The 17,688-nt window shown below is 38.4% G+C and overlaps 2 protein-coding genes across 7 annotated transcripts in view; one reads left to right on the plus strand and one right to left on the minus strand.

Annotated features, from left to right (window-relative positions):
- DLGAP4 (DLG associated protein 4) overlaps window positions 1-17,688 on the plus strand; it is a 195,439-nt gene that overhangs the window by 169,951 nt on the left and 7,800 nt on the right. The window lies entirely within an intron of this gene.
- The window catches only part of LOC144298922 (uncharacterized), an 87,760-nt gene that overhangs the window by 12,636 nt on the left and 57,436 nt on the right, over window positions 1-17,688 (minus strand). The window lies entirely within an intron of this gene.

The following is a 17,688-nucleotide window of genomic DNA, read 5'->3' on the forward strand; positions in this document are numbered from 1 at the left end:
ATCTGACTCTTGATCTCTGCTCAGGTCTTGATCCCAGAGTGGTGGGTTCAAGCCCTGCATTGGGCTCCAGACTGGGAGCAGAGCCTACTAAAACACACACACACACACACACACACACACACACCCTGATAACCCCTCATTCTCCCTATCCCCCACCCCCAGATACCCATTATTATATTTACTGTCTTTATGTTCCAGTTACTCATAAAAGTGGAATCACAGAGTATTTGTCTTCTTGTGATTGGTTTATTTCACTAGGCATTAATGTCCTCCAAGTTCTTCCACGTTACAGCAGATCTCAGAACATCATTCCTTTTTGTAACTGAACAATACTACATTGTATGTGTACACATTTTGCTTATCCTTTCATTTGTCACTAGACATTCGGATTCCTTCCACATCTCAGCTGCTGTGAGTAATGCTGCTATGAACATGGGTGTACAAATACTTCTTCAAGTCCTTGCCTTTTGGTCCTTTTGGATACATATCCAGAAATGGAATTGCAGGATTGTATGGTAATTCTATTTTTTGTTTGTTGAGGAATCCCCACACTGTTTCACAGTCACTATATCATTTTACATTCCCACCAGCAGAGCTCAAGGGTTCCAATTTCTACACATCCTTGCTATACTTGTTCCCTATTTTTTTCAGAGTAGCCATCTTAGTGGGTGTGAGGTGGTATCTTATAGTTTTGACTTGCATTTCCCTAATGAATAGTGATTTTGAGCATTTCTTCATGTGCTTGTTGGCCATTCATAGGTCTTCTTTGGAGAAATGTCTATGGAGGTCCTTTGCCCATTTTTAAGTCAGGTGGTTTGCTTTTTTGTTAGTCTTTTTTTTTTTTTTTTTTTTTTTTTTTTTTTTTTTAGGATTTTATTTATTTATTCATGAGAGATACGGAGAGAAAAGCAGAGACATAGGCAGAGGGATAAGCAGGCTCCTCAATGGGAGCCCAATGTGGGATTGATCCCAGGAATCACAACCTGAGCTGAAGGCAGACGTTCGACCACCGTGAGCCACCCAGGCGTCCCTGCTTTTTTGTTAGAGACTTAGGTGATATCTATATAGTCTAAATATTAATTCCTTACCCAGATATATGATTTGCCAATATTTTCTCCCATTCTGTGGGTTATCTTTTTACTCTGTGAATAAGGACTTAATGCACAAAATTTTAAATTTTCATTAAGTCTAGTTTGTCTGTTTTTTCTTTTGTTACCTATGCCTTTCATGTCATAGGCAAATCGTTGCACGTCATGTCCTGAAACTTCTGTGATGTTTTTTTCATCTCAGAGTTTTACTGTTGTAAAAGGCCTTACTTACATTTAGGTCCTTGATCCATTTTGAGTTAATTTTTGTGTATGACATTAGATAAGGGTCTAACTTTTGCATATGGACACCCGGTTTTTGCAGCACCATCTGTTGAAAGGACCATCCTTTCCCTCATTTGACTTGGTATCCTTGTCAAAAATCATGGACTATATACGCAAGGGTTTATTTCAGGGTGGTCTATTCCATTGATCTGTATGTCTGTCTTTATGCCAACACCACACTGTTTTGATTTCTGTGGCTTTGTAGTAGGTTTTGAAATCCAGAAGTAAGAGTCCTCCTGTTTTGTTCTTTTTCAAGATTGTTTTGCATATTTGGGGTTCCCTGAGATTGCATATGAATTTTAGCATGGGTTTTTCTATTCCTGAAAAAAAAAAAAAACAACTGTTGGGATTTTTGAGAGGGACTGTTTTGAATCTGTAGATGGCTTTGGGTTGTATTGACATTTTAACAATATTAAATCTTCATGAACAAGAGATGTGCTTCTGTTTATTATGTCTTTAATTTCTTTCAGCAGTTTTGTAGCTTCCATTGTACAAGTCTTTCACCTCTTTGATTAGTTAATTCTTAAGTATTTTATACTATTTGATACTATTATAAAGAGATTGTTTTATAATTTTCTCTTCACCGTATTCATTGTTAGGATATAGAAATGCAACTCATTTTGTTAGTTTTGTATCCTGCTGCTTTGCTGAATTCATGTAATGGTTCTGATTCTGTGTGTGCATGCAAGTGTAATCTTTGGGGGTCTCTACATAAACTATCATATCTACAAACAGCTAATTTTACTTCTTCCTTTCTAATTTGGATGTCTTTTCTTTTTCTGCCTAACTGCTCTAAAACATCTAGTACTGTTGAGTAGATGTGGTAATAGTGGGCATCCTTGCCTTATAGCTGGGCTCAGAGGAAACACTTTCAGACTTTCATCTTTGAATATGATGATCACTGTGAGTTTTTCATAGATGGCTTCTATTATGTTGAGGTAGTTTCCCTCTATTCCCAGTTTGTTGACTGTTTTTCTCATGAAAAGGCATTGGATTTTGTCAAGTGCTTTTTCTGCCTCAGTTGTTTTCCTTCATTCTGTTGATGTGGCATAGTAGCACACTGATGTTCATGTTGAATTATTCTTGCATTCCAGAAATAAATCCTAGTTGATCATGATACGTAACCCTTTTAACATGCCACTGAATTGTATTTGCTAGTATTTTCTTGAGGACTTTTGCATTGACTTTCATAAGGACTATTGATCTGTAGCTTTCTTTTCTTTTTATTTATTTTCTTTCTTTCTTTCTTTCTTTCTTTCTTTCTTTCTTTCTTTCTTTCTTTCTTTCTTTCTTTTCTTGTCATGTCTTTGTCTGGCTTTGGTGTCAGGGTAATGGAGCTTCGAACAATCAGTTAGAAGTACTTACTCCTCTTCAATTTTTGGAAAAGTTTGAGGATTGGTAATAGTTCTTTAAATCTTTGGTAGAGGGCGCCTGGGTGGCTCAGTTGGTTGAGCGTCTGCCTTCGGCTCAGGTCATGATCCCAAGGTCCTGGGATCGAGTCCCACATCGGGCTCCCTGCTCAGTGGGGAGTCCGCTTTTCCCTCTGCCTCCCCTCCCCATCTCCATGGATGCATGCGTTATCTCTCTGAAATAAAATATTTTAAAAAAATAAATCTTTGGTAGAATTCACCAATGAAGCCATCAGGTCTAGGACTTTTCTTTATTGGGAGATTTTGAGTACTGATTTAGTCTCCTTACTAGATAAAGGTCTATTCTGATTTTCTATTTTTTCATGATTTAGTCTTGGCAGGTTTTGTGTTTCTAGGAATTTGTTCATTTCATCCAGATTATCCAATTTGTTAGTGTAACTGTTCTAGTATTCTTAGTCTTTTTCTAAGTTTTTAATTTGTTTGTAGCCATAAATTTTCCCCTTAGCATCACTTCTGTTGTGTTTTGTAAGTGTGGGTATGTTTTTTTTTTCATTTATCTCTCACTATTTTCTAATTTCCCCTCTATTTCTTAAAAAAAAAAAAAAAGGGCGGGGGGAGCACCTGGGTGGCTCGGTTAAGCATCCGACTCTTGATTTTGGCTCAGGTCATGATCTCACGTTTGTGAGATTGAGCCCTGCGTTGGACTCCACACTGGGCATGAAGCCTGCTTAAGACTTTTTCTCTCTCCCTCTTTCCCTCCCTTCTCTCTCTCTAAAAACAAATAAAATGTATTGTTTAATTTACACAACTTTGTGAATTTTCCAGTTTTCCTTTTGTTAAAGTGACTTCTAACTTCATCCTGCTGTGTTCAGAGAAGATACTTTGTATGATATATATCTTTTTAAAAATCTACTAAGACTTCATTTGTGGAGGCACCTACCTGGCTCAGTTGGTGGAGCATGCAACTCAATCTTGGGGTTGTGTGTTCAGGCCCCATGGTGGGCCTAGAGCTCACCTTTAAAAAAACCTTAGAAAAAAAAGACTTAATTTGTGGTCTAACCATATGGTCAGTCCTGGAAAACATCCCATGTATACTTGAGAAGAATGTGTATCCTGTTGTTATTGGGTGAGGTGTTCTATATAAGCAAACATGTTAGATCTAGTTGGTCTACTGTGTTGTTTAAATGTTGTGTTTCCTCACTTATCTTCTGTCTTCTTCTGTTATTGTGAGTGGGACATTGAAGTCTCCAACTATTACCGTAGAACTGTCAATCTCTCCCTTCACTTCTGTCACTTTCTGCTTTCATGTATTTTGGTGGTCATTAGGTGTATAAATGTTTAGAATTGTTATATCTTCTTGTACTGAATGCACCTTTGATTCTTAAGAACCCCATTTGTGTTCCGATAGCATAGAAATTTTTTCGTAGTTTCAAAATTTGGGTTTCATTCTTTCATATTTAGGTGTTTAATCCATCTTCAATTCATATTTGTGCATTCTACAATTTCATTTTGTTTTTTTCATATGGAAACACCAGTTACTGAAATCATTACTTCCTTCACTGATTAGTGATACTAGTCAGTCATAACAACCTCTGCCAGATTTTACATACAAAGGGATGTTTCTGGGCTCTCTTCTGTTCTGCTATTTTGTCTGTTTCTGCATTAATACAGGTGTTAACTGCCGTAACTTGTTAACATTCCTTAGTATCTGGTAGGGTACATCCCTCTTCCTTATTGTATTCAGATTAGAAGTTCACATACAACTTCTTCATTATTCTTTTTTTTTTTTTTAAGATTTTATTTATTTATTCATGAAAGACACAGAGAGAGAAAGAGGCAGAGAGAAAAGCAGGCCCCATGCCGGGAGCCTGATGTGGGACTCGATCCCAGGACTCCAGATCACACCCTGGGCCAAAGGCAGGCGCTAAACCGCTGAGCCATCCAGGGATCCCTTTCTTCATTATTCTAATACTAATTCTGGAATTAGTAAATTTTGCTGGAGCATGAAATAGAATTTATAGATTAATTTGGGAAAACTTGATATCTGTAAAATACTGAGTCATCTTAACTATGAATAAAGCTTATGTCTCCATTTATTCAGTTCTCCTTTTATATCCTTCTATAAATTTGGTGAATTGCCCCATGAAGGTTTTACATATTTTTTTTAGGTTTATTTCTTAGTATCATCTAGGTTTTGGGGTGGGGTTTTTTGATAGTAAAATCAGTCATTTTTCTGTTTTGCTGATTCTGATTATTTTGAGATGTGTACATTAATCTCATGTGCAGCAACCTTGTATAATTCTGTTCTCTTGGATTTGCATCATAAATAGTATTTGCCATAATGACAATTTTGTGTCTAATTTTACTGTCTACCTATCTCCTAATTGCGGGAGCATTAGAACGCTGTAGAACAGTAGGAAGAAAGCACTCTCCTCACCCCACTGCCGGTCCTGATCTTCTCTCAGGAATATTCTCTCAAGGAATATTTCCTGGGTACCTACCACCTACCAGGTACTTGTCTGGCTTCTGGGGAGAAGGCAGTGAACAAAACAAAGCCCTGCCCGTGTGGAGCTTATATTCTCATGGGGAGAGACAGAAAATAACCAAATAAGCAAATACTGTGTAAGATGTTTAGACGTGCAACAGAAAAAAAAAAGACACAGAAAGCAGGACAGTGAGTGCTGCAGGGGCAGGGGCAGTGTCACTACCCTATACGACATGGTCAGGGGCATGGTCGGGCAAGGACACCTGACGTGGAAACCTGAAGGGAGAGAGAGAACAGCAGAGATCCTAGAGGCCAGCTGGGCAGAGGCCGCGGCAGGGACTGAGCGTTCCTGGGGTGGGCAGGTGCCTGACAGGCTTCAGTCCTGGGAAGTGGCCAGCATGGCTGTAACAGCAAGCGGGACTTGTGAGAGGGAGTCAGGGTGATGTGAGGCCCCACATAACAGAGGGCCTCAGAGGTGGTATAAAAGGCTTGGCTTTTACTCAGAGGCGAACTCATTGGAGAGTCTTGCGTGCTGCAACTTGGCATTCTTTTTTAATGGATGAATCTGGTTTCTCTGCTCAAAAGAGAGTGGGGTGAGGGGTACAAGTGCAAGATGGGAGAATTAGTAGAATGTAACCATAATCTGGGTAAGACAAGATGGTGATGGCCATAGAGCACTTCTGAGAGAGGTGGCAGTTCTGGATACATGTGGAAGGTAAAGCAGGATATCCTAACAGATTGCATATGGAATAGGAGTGAAAGGAGTCAAAACCAGTTTGTAATCTGTGTGACAAAAGGATGGAATCACTACTGGGATAAAGAAGACCAGTTTAATATCAGGAAAAGTTAAGAGTTCAGAGTCCGGGCAGCCCTGGTGGCTCAGCGGTTTAGCGCTGCCTTTAGCCCGGGGTGTGATCCTGGAGACCCGGGATCGAGTCCCATGTCGGGCTCCCTGCATGGAGCCTGCTTCTTCCTCTGCCTGTGTCCCTGCCTCTTTCTCTCTCTGTGTCTGTCATAAATAAATAAAAAATCTTAAAAAAAAAAAAAGAGTTCAGAGTCCACTATGTTAAATGTGATGCACATTATCAGGCATCAGAGTGGAGATGTCAAGCAGGCAGCTAAAAGCAGGAGCTGGGGAAAGCCCAGGCTTGAAAATTATACTGGCAGTCCTCAGAGTAGACATTTAAGTTCAGAAATGAGATGGTACAGGTGACTGGGTGGCTCAGTCAGTTATCCGGCTCTTTTTTTTTTTTTTTAAAGATTTTATTTATTTATGCATGATAGTCACAGAGAGAGAGAGAGAGAGAGAGAGGCAGAGACACAGGCAGAGGGAGAAGCGGGCTCCATGCACCGGGAGCCTGACGTGGGATTCGATCCCGGGTCTCCAGGATCGCGCCCTGGGCCAAAGGCAGGCGCCAAACCGCTGCGCCACCCAGGGATCGCAGTTATCCGGCTCTTGATTGAGAGTCTCTTCCTCTGCCCCTCTCCCCACTCAAGCACTTGCACATGCTCCCTCTCCGTCCCTCCCTCTCTAAAATAAATAAATATAAATAAATATATAAATAAATAAATATATAAATATTTATTTATATATTTATTTATTTAAATAAATCTTTTTTTTTTTTTAAATGAGATGGCAAAGCCTCAGGAGTAGAGACACAAACACTGAATGGTGAAAAAAGAGGAATGACCAGTGAGATGGGAGAGAAGGCAATTGAACAGCAACTGAATAGTTTTCAGGAAAAGAGACTGCTTTGTCAGATGCTGTTGCTGCTGCTGGGCACAGCAAACCTAGAAATGTAAGGTCGTTGGAGACCTTGAAGAAGGGGCCTGTTCTGATGGAAGGAGGGGTGGTGGGGGCAGGTGCAGCCTGACTGGAGAAGGTTTAAGGGAAAACACTAGTAATTGGAGACAGCAAGTATAGACAATTGTATTGATGACTTTTTCTGTACAACGAACAGAGAAATGAAAGGATATAGGGTCAAAAGAGGGTTGGGGTTTTTTGTTCCTTTTGTTTTTAAACGGAGTGGTTTATATGTTGTTGTGAATGACCTTGTAGGGAAGGGGAAATTCATTATGCAGGAGAGAAAGGAGACACCTGTTAGGGTGGTGGTCTAGGGGAGTGAGAAGGAACTGAATTAGTGCCCATGTGGGGACAGAGAATTCCAAGGAGTGTTTGAGGGGACCTGTCACAGGGGAAGCAGAGTTTACAACTGTGATATTCTTGATGGATGCATAATAATCCACTCTATTTTTCTGGATATATCGTGTTTTGCTTTAAGACTTACGTGGGGGAAAAAAAAGTCTTATGTATTATGAGTATTGCTATAAACTTTCCTTTGGTTTAACCACCTCTCTCAATGCATTTACTTTCAACCTTTCACTGTCCTTATAATGTCTCCTATAATCAGCATGTGTCTGGATTTTGAGTTTTGTCCAGTGTTTTTTCTTCAGAAGTAGACAATGTCCATTTACAGTGGGATTTCTATATACTTGGAATTGTTCCTACCATGTTATTTTGTGGTATCTGTCCTACTTTGAGGGTTTTTTTTTTTTCCTCTCTTGCCTTCTTTTGGATTAACACACCCCTCTCCTTCTCTTTCCTAGTATTGGGGCTGTACTCATTGGTATTAAGTTTGCCTACAGGGGATCCCTGGGTGGCTCAGCGGTTTAGTGCCTGCCTTCGGCCCGGGGCATGATCCTGGAGTCCCGGGATCAGGTCCCACGTCGGGCTCCCTGCGTGGAGCCTGCCTCTTCCTCTGCCTGTGTCTCTGCCTTTCTCCTCTCTGTGTCTCTCATGAATGAATAAATAAAATCTTTTTTAAAAAATTTTTAAAAAAGGGATCCCTGGGTGGCGCAGCGGTTTGGCGCCTGCCTTTGGCCCAGGGCGCGATCCTGGAGACCCAGGATCAAATCCCACGTCGGGCTCCCGGTGCATGGAGCCTGCTTCTCCCTCTGCCTGTGTCTCTGCCTCTCTCTCTCACTGTGTGCCTATCATAAATAAATAATAAAAAAATTAAAAAAAAATTTTTTTTTAAAAAGTTTGCCTACAAATAACATTTAAAAAGAAAGAAAAAGTGGTTTGAACAAGATTGTTTCTCTCAAGTTCAACAATGTCTGAGATAGTAACACTACAGCCCCAGGCTTGCTTTTTCTTGAGGTTTGATGTCATAATTGTCTTTCATTCACAGAATCTTATCATCCTGGGTGCCTGTGTGGCTCAGTCAGTTGAACACCCAACTCTTATTTCAGGTCAGGTCATGATCTCGGGGTCCTTGGATTGAGCCCTGTGTCGGCTCCACACTGAGCATGGAGTCTGCTTTTCTCTCTCTCTTTGCTCCTCCCCCAGCTTGTGCTCACAGGCTCTCTTTCTCAAATAAATAAATAAAATCTTTTTAAAGAAAACTTTTTATTATTCAAAGTGGCTGCTGGATTCCAGAAATCCCAAGTGCATTCCAGCCACCAAAGGAACAAGGAGCATGAAAAGGCAGCTCAGCCCCACATACTGCTGCTTCTACCCACTTTATTGCTCGTTGCAAGGGTAGCCAAGGGAATGCTTGGGTCCAGGCTGCTGTGTACCCAGTTTTTTAAAACTCAAAGGTCCCCATAGACCAGTTGTTTTCCAAATCCTATGCTGCACTGAGCAGTGTGTGCACATTACAGAGCCATGACATAATACTCACCACAGTGGTCCTTACTCTTTCTAATCCTGGTCCTAGTGTAGCTTGTTATAGGGTTCTGATACTGTACATACCTTGCGAGTTTTCCATCTGACAGTACTTTGTCCTGGAAAATTCACACTGTTGCCTAAGAAATTTCTGTGTTTTTTACTTTACCTGAGTAAAGGTACTATTTGACATGAAAAAAAGAAACTCAGAGGTGCTTTTTCTGAGGGATAGGGAGAAACAAACATTAGAGACAACTAGTCATAACTGCCACAGGAGTTACACACTGCACTACTGTTCTTTCAATCCTTAAAATTTTAATGTTAAATTATTTAACATCTTTACCTTTCTCCCAGATGACACAAGGACCTTAAGATATGATTTATCTGATTGTTTTCTTATGGTTAAAACCCCCCAAATAATGATTCTTATAGAATTACAGTAATCGTTATACACATATTTATTTAGGTTTATGTGTTTATCATTTTCTTTTTTTTTTTTTTTAAGATTTTGTTTATTTATTCATGAAAGAGACACACAGAGGCAGAGACACAGAGGCAGAGAAAGAAGCAGGCTCCATGCAGGGAGCCTGGTGTGGGACCCGATTCCAGGACTCCAGGATCACGCCCTGGGCTGAAGGCAGGGGCTAAACCGCTGAGCCACCCAGGGATCCCCTGTTTATCATTTTCTTTGCTCACTCTTGGCTCTTTCCTTCTTATGTCTCAGATTTTCCTTCTTCGATCATTCTTTTCCTTGCTGAGTATATCCTTTATTTAGTTTTTGTTTTGTTTTGGGTTTTTTTTTTTTTTTTAGTTTTTTTTCCCCTACACTCCGTGGGGCTTGCACTCACAACTCCAAGATCAAAAGTCACACGCTCTACTGACCACACCCCCTGAGTACATCCTTTAGAACTTCCTTAGTGAGAACCTGAGAGCTGGCATTAACTCTTGTTATTTTGCTCTCATTCTGCTTATTAATCTTTATATACATGCAAAGAGTAGACAGAAGAAAGAGAAATAAAAAGAATGCTCATGTACCACCTTGTTTACAAATAGAATGTTAACCATCTTTGAAGTCCAGTGGTATTACATTATACTAAAGTTTGTTAATTTTACTTTTGTTTTTCTTTATACTTGTACCACGGAGATGTGTAACCGTAAGGAATATAATGTTTTATTTTGCCTGTGTTTGAATTTTATACTAACAGAAGCACAGGGTAGGTACTTTTTGGAGGCTTGCCTTTTTTTTTTTTTTAAGTAAGCTCCACACTCACTACCCTGAGATCAGTGTTGTAGGTGCACAACCCTGAGATCAAGACCGGAGCTGAGATCAAGAGTCTGATACTCAACTGACTGAGACACCCAGGCGCCCTAAGGCTTGTCTTTTAATTTAACCTTGTGCTTAAGCTTCACCCATTTTAATACCTGTACCTATAGTTCATTCTTTTCATTGATAAATAGCATTCCACTGTATGAATATACTGTTGCTTCTCTACTCCACTGGTGAGCGTTTAAATGGTTTCCAGTTTGAGTTGTGAACAATTCATTTTTAATAGAATTGTGATATAGTTTATATACCATAAAATTCACCGCCCCTTTAAAGTATACAATTCAGTGGTTTTTAGCCTATTCAGAGAGTTGTGCAACCATCATCACTACCTAATTTCAGAATATATTCATCACACCGAAAGAAAACCTTGTACCCATGGAGTCATCATTCCCTACTTCTCTCTCCCCCTCCCTACCACTAATCTGCTTTCTTTATGGATTTTCCTATTCTAGACATTTATATAAATGGAATCACACAATATATGTGGTCTTTTGTGTTTGGCTTCTCTTATTTTGCATATTTTTGAGGTTTATCCATGTTGTAATATAAATTAGCATTTCATTCCAATTGCTGAATAAAATTCCATTGTATGGATATACTGTATTTTCCTTATCCATTTGTCACTTTTCTCCACCTTTTGGCTATTAGGTATTCTTTGAAACATGAAAGTTTAATTTTAGTGAAATCCAACTATTTTTTTCTTTGGTTGCTTTTAATTTTGGTGTCAGGTCTAAGAAACCATTGCCTAATCCAGGGTCTTGAAGATTTACTTCTATTTGCTTCTAAGAGCTTTATAAATTTAGCTGTTACATTTATGTCTGTGAGTTAATTTTTATGTATGGTGTGAGGTATGTGGGTCTACTTTTATATCTTTTTTATATTTGGATATCCAGTTGTCCCAGTATCATTTGTTACAGAGACTGTTCCTTCCCCATTAAATGGTTCTTGGTACTGTTGTCAAAAATCAATTGACCATAAATGTAAGAATTCATTTCCAAACTCTCAATTCTATTCCTTCACACTGATACACGTGTGTATACTTAAACCAGTACTACACAGTCATAATTATTACTATAACTTTGAAGTAAGTTTTGAAATTGGGAAGTGTGAGTCTTCCAACTTTGTTCTTTATTATTATTTATTTATTTATTTATTTATGATGGTCACAGAGAGAGAGAGAGAGAGGCAGAGACATAGGCAGAGGGAGAAGCAGGCTCCATGCACTGGGAGCCCGATGTGGGATTCGATCCCGGGTCTCCAGGATCGCGCCCTGGGCCAAAGGCAGGCGCCAAACTGCTGCGCCACCCAGGGATCCCCAACTTTGTTCTTTAAATAAAAATACCAATAAAATAAGTTTATGGCCGGCTCTCAGGTTCTCACTAAAGAAGTTCTAAAGTATGTACTTTGATCTTATATTTCCATGAGGTTTAGGATCACATTGTCAATTTCTGGGGAAAAAAAAAAAGGTGGGATTTTATTTTGATAGGAATCATGTTAAATCTGTAATTTGATTTGGGGAGTATTGCCATCTTACTAAAAAAAAGTCTTCCAATCCATTAACATGGAATATCTTTCTATTTACTGAGGCTTTTAAAACTTTCCATAGTAGTTTATAGTTCTCAGTATACAAATATTATATATCTTTTGTTAAATTTATTCCTAAGTATTTTATTATTCTTGATGTTGTTGTAAATGGAACGATTTTCTTAACCTCATTTTCAGATTGTTTATTGTTAGTGTATAGAAATATAATATATTTTTATATGTTGATATTATATGCTACAATATGGCTAAATTTTAGAGGGAGGGATTCCTTAGGACTTCCTATATAACGATAATTTCATCTGAAAATAGAGATTGTTTACAATCTAGATTTATTTTTGTTTTTTGCCTAATGGCCCTGAATTCAGTATAATGTTGAATACAAGTGGCAAAAATGGGGCACCCTTGCTTTTGTCTCATTCCTGATCTTAGAGTGAAACTATTTAGTCTTACACTGTAAGTATGAAGTAAGCTGTGGATTATTTTTTTTAAAGATTTTATTGATTTATTCTTAGAGAGAGAGAGAGAGAGAGAGAGAGGCAGAGACACAGGCAGAGGGAGAAGCAGGCTCCATGCAGAGAGCCCGACGTGGGACTCGATCCAGGGTCTCCAGGATCATGCCCTGGGCTGCAGGCGGCGCTAAACTGCTGCACTACCGGGGCTGCCCTATTTTTTTTTTTTTTTTTTTTTAGGCTGTGGATTATTATGAACACTTTTGACCATGTCTCCTGGTGTACATATATACAAAAGTGCTTAAAGATATATACTGGGTGTGGAAATGCTTGGTTCATAGGGTATGGAAACAATTTACAAATTGTTTTCCAAAGTGATTATAATTATACCAATTTATTATTTCTTCAGCACAGTGTTCTACATCTTTACTTACACATAGTACATTAGTTTATTTTCAGTCTACAAATATGAAACAGTGATTATAATTTGCATTTCATTGTTACTAATGACACTGAGCATCTTTCCACATATTAGTCATTCTAAGTTCCTGTTCATGTTTTTTTCTCATTTTTCTATTAAGTTGTCTGCCTTTTTCTTATTGCCTCATAAGTGATCTTGATATATCTGGATTCTGGAACTTTTGTCAGTTTTATATATGGTAAATATCTTCTTCCAGTTTGTGACTTGTCTTTTCACTTTTTTTATGGTATCTTCTAAGTAAGTAGATATTCTTAATTTTAATGTAAATTTATCAATCTTTCTCTTTTATGATTTGTACTTTTTTGTACCTTAAGAAAGCCATCCTTCTACAAAAGTTAAAAAGGTATTTTACTGTTTTCTTGAGGTGCCCAGATGGTTCAGTCAGTGGAGCATGCAACGCTTGATCTCAAGGTTATGAGTTTGAGCCCCACATTAGGTATAGAGATTGCTTAAATAAATAAACTTAAAAAATATATATACATACACACACATACACACACACACACATATACATACATACACCCACATACATTTTAAAGATTTTATTTTTAGATAATCTCTTCACCCAACTTGGGGCTCAAACTCACAACCCCGAGATCAAGAGTCATGCATCCTAACTGAATCAGCCAGGTGCCCCAAAAAGATAATTTTACTGTTTTCTTGTAATGGTTTTCATCTTCCCCCTTTAAGTCTTTGATCCCTTAGAACTGACTTGTCTGCAATGGAGTGAGATAAGGCTCTATGTAAACTTTTTCTTATTGAATAATAATATATTAAAATGTTTGTCCTTATCCTGTTAATATGCAGTATAATTCTGACAGATCTCAGGTTTCCTATATGTGCTGGTCTGTTTCTGAGTTTTCAGTTCTGTTCATTAGTCTGTACCTAAGCACAAATCACACTTTCTTCATTGTTAGAACTGTACAAGGAATCTTGATAATAAGGACAAGCTCCCCTTTCTTCAGGAGTGTGTTGGCTAATCTTGGCTCTCTGCTCTCCCATATAAATTTCTTTTTTTAGATTTTTTTTTTTTTAATTAGCAGAGTGAGAGGGGAGTGTGAGCACAAGTTGCAGGAAGGAGCAGTGGGAGAGGGAGAAGCAGACTCCTCACCGAGTAGACAGCCCAGCGTAGGACTCAATCCCAGCACCCTGGGATCATGACCTGAGCCAAAGTTAGATGCTTAACTGACTGAGCCACCCAGGCACGCCTCCCATATAAATTTTAGAATCAGCTTGTCAAAATTCCAGGTTGAGATTTAGATTAGAATTATATTAGATCTGTAGATCAATTTGGAGTAATATTGAGACCCTTATAAAGTAAGTCTTTGCTATCCAAGAACGTGATTATGTGTCTCCATTTACTTAGGTCTTCTTTACTATTCTTTTTTTTTTTTTTAAGGTTTTTATTTATTTATTCATGAGAGACACACAGAGAGAGAGGCAGAGACACAGGCAGAGGGAGAAGCAGGCTCCACACAGGAAGCCTTATGTGGGACTTGATCCCGGGTCTCCAGGATCACGCCCTGGGCCAAAGGCGGGCACCAAACCACTGAGCCACCCGGGAATCCCTTCTTTACTATTCTCAATTAGATTTTGTATTTCCTACATAAGATTTGTTAGATTAGTATTTTCACCTTGCCAGGATGTCAGCTATATTTTTTGTGAATGTATTTTGTTTATTGTTAATGAAATTCCCTTTGACCTTTATTCTCTTTGACCTTGATGTTCTATCTAGAAACTTTGTTATATTTTTATTATTTGTAAATAAGAAATTGCTTTTTCAGGGGCACCTGGTTGGCTCAGTCAGTAAAACGTGATGCAACTGTTGATCTCTCTCAGGGTGCTGAGTTCAAGCCCCATGTTGGATGTGGAGCCTATTCAAAACAAATAAAAAGACAGGAATTGCTTTTTCACATTGTGCCATAGGTTTGCTTGAGTACAATGTTTGCCATAAGTTTTTTGTAAATACTCTTTTTCGGGTTTAAGAAAGTTATTGAATTTCATGGAACTTTTTTTACTGAATTTATTTAGATAATCATATGGTTTCGCTTTCTTAATCTAATAATGTGGTAAATTTTATTAAGAGATTTTTCTCCTTTCTTGACTTCTTTTTGGACTAACCAAGTATTTCCACTTTTCTCATGTTAGCTTATTAATGTTATAGTAGTTAACTCTAAAGATTACACCCTGCATCTTTGTCTTTGTAAAGACTACTCTAAATTAGTACCTTAACCACTTCACAGATGATGCAGGGACCTTAGAACACTTTTTGTCCCTTCCTGACTTGTGTACTATTGCTGTGAAGTGTTAATACTTCTATAAATAGTCTAACTGCTGCAAGACTTTATTCTTGTTTTATATAATCAATATGACAATGAATATTCACTTTGTGGTTTTTTGTTTTTTTTTTAACCCTTCCTATGACTCTTCACTCCTTTATTTTTGTGCTTCTACTTAGGATTTTTCTTCCTAAGGAACTAAAGCAAAGGGTGCACCTGGGTGACTCGGTTCAGCATCTGACTCTTGATTTTGGCTTAGGTTGTGGTTGAGGGTCCTGGGATGGAGCTCTGCAGCAGTGTCCACTGCTCAGGGAGTCTCTCTCCCTCTGCCCCTCCCCCCACTTGCACATACTTTCTCTAATCTTTAGAAAGTATATATATATTTTTAAAAAAAAGAACTAAAGTCAAAGCCTAAAGAACTCTGCTCAGTATTTTTTTAATGCAGTTACTTGTCTTAAAGTGTCCATATTTGTCCCTTCCTAGTTTTGAATAGTATTTCTGCTAATTGTGGGTTGGTATTGATCTTCTTTCAGTACTTTGTCTTTGATTATGTTCTGATTCCCAGCCTATTACTCATCTGTCAGTCTTCCTACTGCTCCTTTGAAGAATCATTGGTTTCTCCCTTGTATTGTAGTTTTACCAGGTTTACTGTGATACCTCGGTGTGGTTTTCTTTTTATTTGTCCAGCTTGATGTTCACAGAGTTTCTTGAATCTTGGGTTTTCATAAATTCCATCAGTTTCAGAAAACTCCTGGCCGTTATTTCCTCAGATTTTTGCTCCATTTTATTTCTTCTCTGCTGTGGGTGCCCATGACATATCGGTTAGACTGCCATGTTTTAGGTTTCTTCATCTTCTTTTCTGTATTTTCCCTTTTATTTTCCTCCTCTGGGACCTTAGTCTGGATATTTCCTGCTGGATTATTTCATAGTTCAGCTGTAACTAATGTATTAAATCCAGCTCTTTGAAGTCCTAATTTCATTTACTATATTTTTTTTTCATTTACTATATTTTTTAATTCTAGAGTTTCCATTTGATTCATCTTGTCACATATTTCCTTGGACATATTCGGTTGTTTAACATCCTTGCCCAATAACTCTAGTACCTACATCCCATGTGGGTCTTTTTCTTTTTTCTGTTTTCTCTCTTTTGCTGTGCAATCATTTGGTCCTTTCTCTGCTCTGCTTGGTAATTTTTATTCAGTGCCAAAAACTGTATATGTTTTGTTCAGTTGACCAGACCAACTGAATCCAGGATGGGATTGAACTGTTTCAGAGCTGAGTGTTTTGAGACAATCTATTTCTGTTTATTCTCCTGCTGTGCACTCTCCAGGGAATCCCAGAGAGATAGCCTGTGGTATGTTCCAAGCCCCTCCTCCTTGGCAGACCAATTTTCATCTTTCCCACTCCAATTTTCATCTCTCCCACACCATAAGACTACTGGAAGCATTGCTTAGCTTAATGGACTTCAATTTGGTTGAATTGGACTTCTCTGGACTTCAATTTGGTTTCCTTATCCCCATGACACTGGCTCAGGTTCTGCTCAGCTTCTCAGCCTTGTGCTGCTTCTAAGTTGGGAGATACCATAGGGTACAAGCAATGCAGAGTATCAGATTCACCTGAATATTGTTTCCCTTCTCACTGGGATCTTAGCCTCTCAGATTCAGGTTGCTTTGGTAATTTTTTAATGCTTTGAGATTTTCTGAGGTTTTGTTTTGGTTTTTTTGTATTTGTTTTTTCACTTGGTCTTAGTGGGAGGGTTTGGTTTGTCTGCTACTAACTGGTTTTTCATGGATAGAATTAGAAAATTCCAATGTTGAATCAGTCTTGTATTATCAGAATAAACCCAGATGAATAATGATACATTATCATATTAGTATATATTGCTGGACTTGATTTGATAATATTTGACTTAATAATTTTGCCTTTGTCCATGAAAAGTTGGAAGATAATTCACCCTTCTCATGTTTATTCTGTTTCAGTATCAAGGTTATCTAGCCTTGTAAAATGAGATGTTTCCTCTACTCATTTGCTTTTTTAAGAACAAAATTATCTTTTATTTTACTCTTTCGTAGAACTTTTAAAAAGTATCTTTTCCATGGGCACCTACCTAGCTGGCTCGGTGGAGTGTGTGACTCTTGATCTCGGGGTCATGAGTACAAGCCCCATGTTGGGTGTAGAGATTACTTAAAAATAAAATATCGTAAAAAATACGTATCTTTTCTACTATGGTTATGTCATATGGTTCTCCTTCCACTTGTAATCCTTTTTTGTTCGTACCTGTCTCCTTTTTATTTTGATCAGTCTGGCAGAGTTTAATTTTTATTTATTTATATTTTTAAGACTTTATTTATTTATTCATAGAGACAGAGAGAGAGAGAGAGAGAGAGAGAGAGAGGCAGAGACACAGGCAGAGGGAGAAGGAGGCACCATGCAGAGAGCCTGACGTGGTACTCATCCAGGGTCTCCAGGATCACGCCCTGGGCTGCAGGTGGCGCTAAACCGCGGCGCCACCGGGGCTGCTGGAGCTTGTTAATTTTATTAATCCTCTATTATACGTTGGTTTATTACTTTATGAAGTTTCTTCTCTCTTTGGGTTTATTGTTCCTTCACTAATGTCTTAAATTGGATACTGAGCTCATATTATTTTCAGCCTGTCCTTTGTATTTTTTTAAAGGTTTATTTATTTATGAGAGAGAAGCAGAGACACAGGCAGAG

The sequence above is a fragment of the Canis aureus genome, chromosome 26 (assembly GCF_053574225.1).
Source record: "Canis aureus isolate CA01 chromosome 26, VMU_Caureus_v.1.0, whole genome shotgun sequence".
In the NCBI taxonomy this organism is placed as follows: domain Eukaryota; kingdom Metazoa; phylum Chordata; class Mammalia; order Carnivora; family Canidae; genus Canis; species Canis aureus.